This window comes from Myotis nattereri (genome assembly GCF_964212035.1).
Source record: "Myotis nattereri genome assembly, chromosome: 4".
In the NCBI taxonomy this organism is placed as follows: domain Eukaryota; kingdom Metazoa; phylum Chordata; class Mammalia; order Chiroptera; family Vespertilionidae; genus Myotis; species Myotis nattereri.
This window is the reverse complement of record NC_138079.1, coordinates 52,134,404-52,145,000: the sequence shown is the minus strand read 5'-3', so window position 1 is coordinate 52,145,000 and position 10,597 is coordinate 52,134,404.

Here is a 10,597-nt window from a genome sequence, read left to right as displayed (position 1 = left end):
TCTAAATTCTAATTTCCTGTAAAATTCAGATTACATTAGATAGAAGAAATAATACACACAAAAAAACAAACTTTGATATATGAACTTGGTATATATGAAAAGGGATGATAATGGATTGACTCATTGAATGCAAGTTTCTAGTAGATTTCCCAGCTTATCTGGCTTCTCATATGAGTAAAAATTATGTCATCAAGTATTGGCTAGAATGCCTGAGTTTGGTTAGTGGCAATTTGAATTCCTTCCTTTAGAATAAAAACATTTCTAAAATCTTCAGATTAGGAAATAAGGAAAACATTTGAAAATAAACAATGGTGAAAATTGAGGAGGAAAAAATAATGTGGCTTTCTTTTTATTTGTTAAGAAGAAATGTTCTGAGATAAAAATCTATGAAATTTCCTCTTCCCAGCAGACATTGTTGAAGGCTCCAGAATGTGAATGGATATACAGTTCAATGAGAAAGAGAGTAGTCTTGGGGGTTGAAATAGTAAACAGAATTTATTATAGACAATATTATACATGAGTTCATCAGATTGTTGTAGAGTTTCATATATGCCATCAGGTTAAACTTCATCTTTCTAAATTATTCCATCCCAAGTGAAGTCAATGTAATTCTCTCCCCTCCCATAAAAACGTTCATAAAATGTAAGAAAACAAATTACTAAAGTTTAATGATGGCCTAAAATTGTTCTGAAATGTTGAAAAGTATTAACTAAAAAAGGATGGTTTACCCATTCTGGTAAAGATAACTGCATATGCCAACCTTTCCCTCTCCTTGAATGAAACTATCAGACCTGGACAAATCTCAAGAGAATTACTTGAGAATACTGAAAAGTAAATATCAGCAAGACTGGAAAGCGGGAAACACCAGAGTTTTATGTATTTTGGAACAGACCGTAAGTTTACCTTTTATTCCCCCTTCAGTATCTCTCGGCCTGATCATACATAAAGCAACCCAAGTCCCGAAAGTGAGCACTTTATGCCTCATAAACAGAGAAATCAAAGAGAAGCCAACCCTCTAGTTCTGGTTTGAGGAGCAGAAAAGGGAATTTCTGAAGCTCAGAGAAAATAGGTGAAATCTCTTGATTTTTTTTTCATTGTCTTTTTCTCTGTTTTATTGCACTCCATAACCAGGTGGTGCTGCAGCCAAAACTCTGCTGCAAGGGGTACTTCCTTTCCCTTTGCTGGATCTGCCTGCCATCTCCAAGTGGATGGTGCCAGACTGGTGATTTCACCCTCTCGTGTCCTCCTGCCAGGTGGCCCTGAAGTTGGTGCAATCAAAGAAGAGGACAGTTTGACTAGAAGACCAAAATGTGAAACCCAGAGGTCTGGAAAATATCAGTAATGTTACAGCGAGGATGTGGCTAGGGAAAGCAATAATTTTGTTTATTAATTCCTGGGTTAGTACTTGACCTTGCAAACAGGAATCTAATCCTAATTAGTATGCCAAAGACTTTGAAAAGGAATAGATTTCTCATCAGGTCTCAAGCTGACCACTGTGTCATTTATATGCAGGATTAAAAAAGAGCATGGCAAAGGCTTTGAAAAGTGAACTGACATCGAAAACACAGTTTATAAAAGCCTAAAAAAAATCAACATTCTCATAGAATATAAACAAGACCCAAAGTCTTGTAATACTCAAAATGAATACAATATAACAAAAATCACTTGGCATATGAAGAACTTCACAAATCTCAACTCATATGGAGAAATAAAATCAAGAGATACCAATGAAAATAGAGAGCTGTTAGAATTATCTGGCAGGGCCTTTAAAGTAGTGTCAAAATGCTCCAATGAGCAATTGCAAACACTCTTGAGTCAAATATTAAAATATTAAATATCAGCAAGATAATAAGTGTTATAAAGAAGTAACACATAGATGTATACATTCCTATCTTATATGCACTTTAATACTTCACTTTCAATGGGCGACTGGTCAAAAGATCCACAAGGAAATAGAATACTTGAATAACATCATAAACCAACGACTTATATTTAACATTTCTATCATATCTTTAAAACATTCCACTGAATAGCAGCAGAATACACAATCTTGTCAAATGTATAAGAAATGTTTTCCAGGATAGACTATATTCTAGGCTTTAAAACAAACCTTAATTTTTTTTTCCTTTATTGATTACGGTATTACATATGTGTCCTTATTCCCCCATTGCCTCTCCCATCACCCGTTCATACTCTCACCCTCCTGGTGTCTGTGTCCATTAGTTAGGCTTATATGCATGCATACAAGACCTTTGGTTGATCTCACCCCCTTACCCGCACCCTCCCATACCTTCCCTCTGAGATTTGACCATCTGATCATCAAACCTTAATAAATTTAAAAGAATTGAAAACTTTTTAACTTTAACACAATTTACTTTGCCTAATTTTTCTTTTATGGACCATGATTTGGTGTTGTAGCTCAAAATGCGCCACCAAATTTATTCATACAGAATTTGTCCTATGTCTTCTTGTAGATGGCTTATCGTTTCTCTTTTTACAATGAAATCTCTGATCCAGCCTGATTTAATTTTTGCATAGTGTGTAAGAATTGATATGCATATTCAACTTTTCTAGGACCATTTGTTAAAAAAAGAGAAACCTTTGAATTTGAATTGCATTTGTGTCTTTGTCAAGTTAAATATTGGATATACATATTGGATATACTTCTGAGCTCTTTTTCATGTTCTATTAATTTATATTTCTATTCTTACACCGATACCACACTGTCTTGATTACGGTCACATTATGGTAAGACTTCCTACATTGTTTTTCTTCAGTTTTGTGTTAGCCATTCTAGGAAGCTTTGACTTTATGAATTTGTGAATTAGTTTGTTGGTGTATGCAAAATATCTTCCTGGGATTTTGAAGGAAATTGCATTGAATCTATATATCAAGTTGGGAAGTATTGACATTTTAATAATATAGAGTCTTTCAATTTATAAGCATGGAAAAATATCTCTATTCTTTGATTTCCTTCATTAGTATTTTGTTGTTTTCCACATATAAATCTTATACATATTTTGTTAGCTTTATAACTATGAATTATGTTTTCTATGCTATTGTAAATTAATTTTTGAAATTTTAAACTTCAATTTCTCATTGCTGGTATATAGGACAACTATTGACTTTTAAATTTATCCTTATATTTTATAATCTTGATATATTCACTAATTACTTCCAGACATTTATTTGCAGATCTTTTTAAATAGACAGTTGTGCAATCGAAAAAAATTAAGTTTTATTTTTTCTCATGTGTATATCTTTTATTTCTGTTTCGTATCTTATTGCACTAGCTAGAGACTTCAAGTACAACATTAAACAGGAGTAGTGAAAGAGGACATTCTGTGTCTCATCATTAGTTAAATTTAATTATAGGTTTTATGTAAGTAGGCTTTATTAAGTTGTGGAAGTTCTCTCTACCTAATTTTTTGAGAATTTTTGTCATGGATGGATGTTGGAGCTTGTCAAATGTGTTTTCGTGTTAACTGATATGATGATATGATTTTTCTTATCTATCCTGTTGATATAGTAGATTTCTTTGATTTTTAAATGTTAAACTGGCAATGTTTAATTGAAATAAATTTCACTTAGCTGTGGTATACAATTTTCTTTATGCAATGTTGGATTCTATTTTTCATATTTTATTGATAATTTTTGTACATATGTTCATAAGAGATACTGGTCTGTAGTTTTCTTATCTGTTATGTCTTACTTCATAAAATTAGTTAGAAAATGTTTCCTCTGCTTCTGTTTCTAAATGAAACTGTCAAGAATTGGTATAATTTTTTCCTTAAATGTTTGGTATGATTCACCAGTAAAACCATGATGGCCCAGTATTTCTCTTTTTTTAAGGTTATTAATTATTGCTTGCTATTATTTTAAATTTGCTAAAGAATGTTTGAAAGTCCAGGATGTGGACTATATTGGTGGTGCCTGTTCCATGTGAACTTGGGAAGAATGTGTACTCTGCTTTTGCTGTGTAAAACATTTTATAAATGCCAACTAGGTAAAGTTGATTGATAATGATCTTCCAGTTATCATATCCCTACTGATATTCTGTCTGCTTTATCTGTCAATTATTAAGAGAGTGTTTATGTGTTAAGTTTGTAACTATAATGTATTTGTCTATTTACCTCTTCAGTTCTATCAGTTTTTGCCTCATACATTAAAAGAAATGTAGGTATAGATAGACATATATAAAAATCCCATGTCTTCTTTGAGGATGATCTCTTTATTATTATTCAATTCCTGTCTTTATCTTTGGTAATCTTCCTTGTTTTGGTATTAATGAAGCATCTTATATGATTGACTCCATTTTTTCTTCTTTCAGACAGTATCAATCATACTTCTTTTAAAATATTTAGTTATTGCTCTAGAGTTGACAGAATACATTTTAAATGAATCTAAATCAATCTTCAGGTAATATTATGCTCCTTCATGTGTAGTGCTGGTAACAGAGCATTCTCAGTGCTCCCTTCCTTTGTGACATTACTGTCATACATTACTCTTAACCACAGCCTACAATTACCCAGTTACCTAAAATAAATAGGTGTTTATTAGATCATTTAAGAATAAGAAATATAATATTTTGTTTTAAATTTATTACTTCTCAACACTCTTCTTTTTTTAAAAAAATGTTTTTATTAATTTTAGGGAGAGAAAGGGAGAGACATAGAGAGATAGAAACATCTTTGAGAGAAAAAAACATCTATCAGCTGCCTCCTGCCTACCCGCTGGCCCCAACCCAGGCATGTGCCCTGGCTGGGAATCAAACTAGTGACCTCTTGGTTCATGGGTCCATGCTCAACCACTGCGTCACTGGTCAGGCTTCTTTTTATAAATATAGGCCCAAGTTTAAAATGCTATAATTTTTCTTCAGCCTGAAGAAATCTTTTCATCTTTCTTATAGGGTTGACCTTCTGGTAAGATATTTCCTCAGTTTCATTTGTCTATGAAAGTCTTTATTTCTCTATGTTGCAATATAATTTTGGTAGATATAGAATTTTAGGTTGATTGGTTGGTTTTATTTTTTTCAACATTTTAAATATTTGACTCTTTTTTTCTTCCTTACATGTTTTCTGATGAGAAGTCACTTACTTCGTATCCTTATTCTATAGGCGAGACATTCTATGTTCACATCGAGTTTCCTTCAAGATTTTCTTTGTTTTGAGTTTTCCAAAAATTGACTGTAATATGCTTAAATCTGGATGTTTTTGAGATGGAGTATTCATTCTGCTTGGGATCTCTGAGCTTCCTGGATCTGTGGTTTTGTATCTGCATGAATTTTGGAAATTTCTCAGCCATTATTACTTCAAACATTTCTTCTGCTCTATTTTCCCTTTCTACAGCTTCTGCTATTCCAGTTATAATTATGCTAAACTCTTTGCAATTGTACCACAGTTTTTGGCGTCTGGTTTTAATTTTATATTTCTGTTTTTCTTTCTTGCATTTCAGTGCAAAAAGTTTCTAATGACCTGTGTTCAAGTTCACTGTTTTTCTTCAGCCATGTTGTGCCCATCAAAAGCATTCTTCATTTTTGTTATTATGGATTTTTTAGCATTTTGTTTTGTTTCTTTCTTTGAGTATCCATCTCTCTAGTTACATTACCTATCTCTTCTTGCATGCTGTCTGCTATTTCCATTAGAGGCTTTGTCCCATTAATCATAACTGTTTTAAATCTCGTCTGATAATTTCAACATCTGTATCATATCTGAGTCTGCTTCTGATGATTGCTTTCTTTTTCAGGCTGTGTTTATTTCTTGATTTTTAGCATTCTTTGTAATTTTTCTTGAGGGTTATAATGTTGGATTAGATAGAAGGAACTGTGGTAAATATCATTTTATTGTGAGGATGTACTATAGTACAGTTAGGAGTTCTACTGTTTAATGTGTGCTGTAGCTATCAGTACCGAAGGCTTCACATTTCTGTAGTATCCTTTTTTAGTTTCCCCTCTTTGCTTTGGGGGTTTCCTTTATTCTGATCCTCAAATACAGCCTATATCTTGCAGCTCTTTTAACTCTAATTTGCTGTGATTATACTGGAGCCCTGTTGGTGTCATCCTAAAGTATGGGAGAGGGAAGTCGTCTATGTTCTTCATATTAAATCTTAGTTTTTTAGTGGGCCTGTGTTTTGGGGCTGGATCCTTTACAGAAGTTTCTCCAGTGTCATAACTATCTTCCTTGCCCTTTGTACCCTTCCCTGGCTGCAGTGTTCTCCAACTATTTCCTTGAAGCCCTGATCCCTGTGGCTATGTTTTCCCCTCCTTAGGTTAGAAGGAAGTCCAGACAGAGCTGGAATAGTGATGGGTTCTATTCTCACTACTGGAATAAGGCTTTGAGTTGAGTTGATGTCCTTACCCTGGATAGCAACTTTGGTTATGGAGAAGGCTCTTTGCTAGAGTCATCAAAGGATCGTTCTTGAATCCTCACTATCAAAATCTAGTGGGATCCTGAGAGGGAAAACCCATGAAAGTGTCAGTGTCTCCTAAAGACTGTAGCCCCAGGAGTTTCTCTTTTTTTTTTTTTTTTTTTTTTTTTCTGGTTAAATCTAGTTTAGCCTTCAGATTCCATTCATTTGTCAAAATCATCTCTTAAGTGTTTTTATCAGTTTATGGTGTCATTGACTTCTGCTTTATATTAGCACCTCTCATCTGCTGTATCTTTCTGGATGTACCTTTTCAAAGACATTTCAAGGTGACCATTTGCCTTATGACCTCAGTTCTCTGATGGGTCAAAAAAGTTATTAATATACAGTTTTTCTAGCCTTTTTTAGTTGCAAATATGGGAATGATGACCTCCAAACTCTTTACCTTTTGGAGATAAAACTGGAAGTCCCTTCTCACTTGGATGTAGGATGTCCCAAAAATGTATATACATTTTGAATGATTATAAAGTCAGTGTTTATTTTTTTATTTTTTTAAATATATTTTATTGATTTTTTTACAGATAGGAAGGGAGAGAGATAGAGAGTTAGAAACATCGATGAGAGAGAAACATCGATCAGCTGCCTCCTGCACATCTCCTACTGGGGATATGCCCGCAACCCAGGTACATGCCCTTGACCAGAATCGAACCTGGGACCTTTCAGTCCACAGGCCAAGGCTCTATCCACTGAGCCAAACCAGTTTCGGCAAGTCAGTGTTTATTAACATACAATTCATTTTCAAAATTTAAAAGAATCTACAAAGTGAATAATTTTTTTTGTCAACACCTTTTTTCAAACTGATGGCCATCCTGGTTCAGTCACTGCTGATAATGTGAAGCAATGGAATTGCAAACATCAAGAATCATTTCATTCAGTATTTGTGCACCCTCAATTCATCAACTATTGCCAGTTTACTTTATATTTTATGTATCCCCATAAATAAAGTCTAATGGATAAATTTTATTTGTTCAAAGCTTAGTCTGGCTTTACATATTATTTCAAATTAGTTAAACCTGAAAAAGAGTGAACATTAAGTGAGTTATCAGCTGTTAAAAGTGTGTATACATTTTTGGGAGGACACCCTGTGTGTCCCAAATGTATACACACTTTGAGTAATTATAAAGGCAGTGTTTTACTTCAACTGTGTTTTCAAATTTCCAATTGCATTTTGTGATGAATTTCATTTGTTCAAAGCTTAGCCTGGCTGAAAAAAAAGAAACATCAATCGAGGCATCAGCTGTTAAAGTGTGTGTACATGTTTTTGGGACACCCTGTATATCATAATTTAACAAGATGAAGTATTCAGCTGCCTGAATGTCTATTTTGTTTGTTTATTGGTTAATTAAGTAATTGAATTGTTTCTCTCCCAATTGGCATGTAAGCTTTATGCAAGCAGGATTTTTTTTTTGGTCTTTTTATAAGATTTGTATTGTTATAACGTTTAGAACAGACTCTAAGTCACAGTATTATGTAATATTTGTTGATTTAATTTAGTTTATGTTGATTATTTTAAAAATTTATGCTCAAAAATGTAAAGTTGTCAATGAATCCTGATTCCAATTAATATCCTTTTCATATCTTTTTCATATGCCTTTCTATATCTATTACATTTTTGCTTATTGGCAGAAATCCAAACTGAATGCTCATACATTTATAGAGGAACAATTGGTTTGATGGTGATTGTTTCTGGGATAATTGATTTCAGGGAGGAAAAATAATTCTCATCTCACACACTAATTTAATAGATTAGTAGTATTGATTAGAAACCAGATTTTAACCTCCGTGGAAAAATATTCCATGATTAATGAGATTTTTTTTTCTATTTAGGAAGAAGTAAAGTTGTAGTACTCTGGCATACAACAATCAATTAATTATTTTAAAATAGATGGCAACATTGCTTCCGTAGGCTGTTCTTGGCTTTACACATTCTAGTTTAGTCTAATTCCCCCCCCCAAAAAAAAATCTATGAGTTTAATGAATCCATAATGATATATTATATAATTATTTATTTATGTAAATTTCAATTAATCCTTTCTAGAAAAAGAAAACATTTAATTTTTACTAACTAATGATCTTTCTACTAATATGAGTAATCATAATTCAGCATATTAGTATTTAACTTGTATTTTCCACTAGCATATATATATATATATATATATACACTAGAGGCCCAGTGCACGAAATTGTGCACGGGTGGAGTCCTTTGGCCTGGCCGGTGATCAGGCCAATCAGGGCCATAGAAGGTTGGCTGGGGAAGGGGCCACGGGAGGTTGGCCAGTAGGAGGAGGGGCTGTGGGAGGTTGGCTAGTGGGGGGAGAAGCTGCAGGAGGTTGACTGCCAGCTGGGGGAAGGGGCCGTGGGAGGTTGACCAGCTGCCCTGATCAGGGCCAATGGGGCTGGCCAGCTTGGGGAAGGGACTGTGGGAAGTTGGCTGGCCACAGGAGGTTGGCTGTGGGAGAACACTGACCACCAGAGGGCAGTTCCTGCATTGAGCGTCTGCTCCCTGGTGATCAGTGCGCATCATAGCAACTGGTCATCCGGTCATTCTGGTCGTTTGGTCATTTGGGCTGGCTTTTATGACTTGAGAGTAAAGCATGAGGAAAATTAGTTTTGGTTGTCTGTTATAAAATGCATTAATGCAATTGGATTTATTAAAACCTAGATTAAGAAAGAAGAATTTTTCCATTTGAAAAGTCACTAGACTAGAGCTAATCTCTCTACTTTGTCTAGAGATGAGCAAGACTTTTCTTTTACCCTGTCTTGATTTACTTTGCTTTGGTGCCACAGAGGTATTAATTTTATTACATCCAGTTTTTAAATGTTAATTGTATATGTCAAAACAAAAATTTTCTCCTGAAGCTGGTTGTCATATAAAAAATGTCATATTGAAAGAAACTGAAGCATGAACTCTAAAAGCTTCAGTTAGCTAAACAAATATTGACTGTCTGATACTACATATAATATAAAAAGCTTTAATAAGGTCTCAAGTAAAAATATGAAGACTGCATCTCAGTTACCAATGTTTTATCATATCTTTAAAATGCAAAGTTTAACTCTATTAAGATGTCAGATTGATCTGAAAGTATCTCTGATCTCCTGTTAATTTACAAGATGGTCAATGACTAGGGTAGAATTAAATATATAATTATCTTTATTGTGTGGAATTTGTGGTGATGATTAAAGTGCTAGAGCTTAAGTATTCTAAGCTATTTCCTGTGCTATATAGTGAAGAACCAAAGGAAGTTACATCATTAAATGATTAAATCTAACAACAGCATCATTGACAAGGTCATTCATACAACATTCACTTAAGAGCAGTATACAGAATATATGTTAAGGAACAGGTCCATGAAAGATCAGAGGAACCATTCATTGTGTGCCAAGGATTGTGCTAAGCATTTTGCATGGACTATAGTATTGAGTCTTCAAAATAACTACTTGAAACAAGCATCCTATATAATAAAGATGTAATATGCAAATGGTCTTTACATAACGACTGACCACGTAATGACCAGATCATGGATCAGCAGGAGGGTGGGGCAGTGAGCTACAAGGGGGTGGCGGAGAACTACAGGAGGGGGCAGGGCAGAAAACTATGAGGGGAGTGTGGAGGGAGCTACAGGAGGGCGGAGAGCTATTGGAGGGTGGCCGTGAACTACTGGCCCATGAATTCATGCGTAGGGCTTCTAGTATTTTTATAATTGCTTTTCCAGGTGTAAAACACCAAGGCTCAAAGAGGTTGAGTGACTTGCCCCTTGGGGACACATGGTTAGTAAATAGACAAGGTTTGGTTTAACCCAGGCATAAGTTACCCTCCTCCTTGTTCTCAGCTATGATATACTGCATTCTAGAAACATCATAAGAGGCCAAAGTTGTTAAGGAGATATTTGAAGTAAAGTCCCCAATTACAGGTGTTTAAACCTCCTTGCCCTAATTTATTTCTTGTTGTTGTTGTTACTGTGGAGATATACTATAACTGAGAGAAGGAGGCAAGATAGAGTGATTATATGGGAAAAAACTCAACCCATCCTTTTTGAATTTGAAGTTGGAGGTGGAGAACTACATGTCAAGGAGTGCAAGCAACCTCTCAAAACTGGAAAAGGCAAAGAAATAGATTCTTTCCTAGAGCTTCCAGAAGGGACACAATTCTGCCAAAAGTTAAATTTGTGTTCCA